The sequence below is a fragment of the Phoenix dactylifera genome, unplaced genomic scaffold (genome assembly GCF_009389715.1).
Source record: "Phoenix dactylifera cultivar Barhee BC4 unplaced genomic scaffold, palm_55x_up_171113_PBpolish2nd_filt_p 002233F, whole genome shotgun sequence".
NCBI classification, from domain to species: domain Eukaryota; kingdom Viridiplantae; phylum Streptophyta; class Magnoliopsida; order Arecales; family Arecaceae; genus Phoenix; species Phoenix dactylifera.
The window spans coordinates 38524-40195 of NW_024069492.1; the positions used below are offsets into that span (position 1 = coordinate 38524).

General features: G+C 41.9%; 1 non-coding gene across 1 annotated transcript; it reads right to left on the reverse strand.

Moving 5' to 3' along the window:
* Positions 1 to 327: 327 nt before the first annotated feature.
* Positions 328 to 433, reverse strand: LOC120109469. Its single transcript, XR_005510352.1, has one exon. It is a non-coding gene; the product is annotated as a small nucleolar RNA R71 (small nucleolar RNA).
* Positions 434 to 1672: the final 1239 nt, after the last annotated feature.

Here is a 1672-nt window from a genome sequence, read left to right on the forward strand (position 1 = left end):
TACACTTTCCCATCTTGTATTCGATTATCTGAAGTAGCAGCGGTACAATATGAAATAAAAGTCTAGTGTGATCCAAATGCTCCCATCTTTTTATGGGCTCACCAATGAAGACCCATATAAACACCTAGATGAATTCCTTGAGATTTGCACCACTGTCAAGATTCAGAACTTCACTGATGATGCTCTGAAACTTAGTTTATTTCCCTTCTCCCTTAAAGATAGAGCCAAACAATGGCTGAATTCTTTAGAAGCTAACTCGATTCGTTCTTGGGATCAAATGCCAACAAGAATTCCTTAAAAAATACTTTCCTATAGGAAGAACGAACCAGTTTAGACGTGCCATTACAAGCTTCTCCCAAACCGAGGGAGAAGAATTTCATGAAACTTGGGAGAGATTTCGGGACCTAATCCGTAAATGCCCTCATCATCAAATACCTAAGTGGCAGCTAGTGCAATATTTTTATGACGGTTTGACTGAACGAAACCGTCAGATGATCGATGCTGCATGCGGGGGGACTTTCATGCTTCGAAATGAGCATGAAGCATGGCAACTATTTGAAAATCTTAATGAAAACTCCCTCCACCATGCTTCATGTTCTCGTCAAGCACCTCCGAGTTCTCAAAGAAAAGGGATCATTTGTGAAATAAGTCATTCTATGGACCTGTCTAGCAAGGTAGATGCATTATCCCATAAGATTGACCAACTGATGATAGGAGGACATGTCATTAGCTCTTCCCAAGTACAAGTGTGTGCTATCTGTTCTAGCCCCTCACATCCTATTCATGAGTGCCCATCAGCACCCCAATTTCCCGAACTCGTACAAGAACATATCAATGCTGCTCAAACACAGCCCAGACCGGGTAATGACCCATTTTCTAATACATATAATCCGGGATGGCGGAATCATCCAAATTTCTCTTGGAGACAGCAAGCTTCGAACTCTACCCAACCCCACTCTCAAAATTTTCAAAACCCTCAGAATTTTCATCTCTACCGTCCCTCAACTCAATTTCAATACCCTCCCCCTCCAACCCAAAGAAATACAGCCTTTGAGGAGAAAGTGTTGACTGCCCTTCAAGGTTTGGAGGCAAATACACAACTATAGCACTCTCACACGCAATCAATTGCTAAGCTAGAATCCCAAATAGGTCAACTAGCCAATGCATTAAACAAACGAGAATAAGGTAAGCTTCCAAGTCAACCAATGAGTAATCCAAGGGGACAATACGTGGCTCAAGAAACTCGACTAAATCATGAGCAAAGCCAATGCTTTGACTACCCTAAGGAGTGGTCGTATAATAGATAATAAGGTTGGGGAGGGTAACAATAAGGAAGGTGTTGCCCAAAGTGACAATCCAAGAGGGGGGGGGGGGGTGAATTGGTTTCTTCTAAATTTTGGTGTTTTAAAAACTTTCTTAATTAAGTGCGGTGGTTGCTTTCTTAGATTATTTGAAAGAGTTAAACTGGAATAAAGATGGAAGATAATGCAAGAGTAAATGTAAACACAAGCACAACACAAACACAACAATATATAGTGGTTCGGTGCTCTCCTTAGCACCTACGTCCACTCCCCAAGCGACCCCTTGGGATTTCACTATAATCTCGCGGATTACAGTTGGATTGTTTTCCGGGCTCACAATCCAAAAACCTTTGTTGGTTTTACGGGCTCAC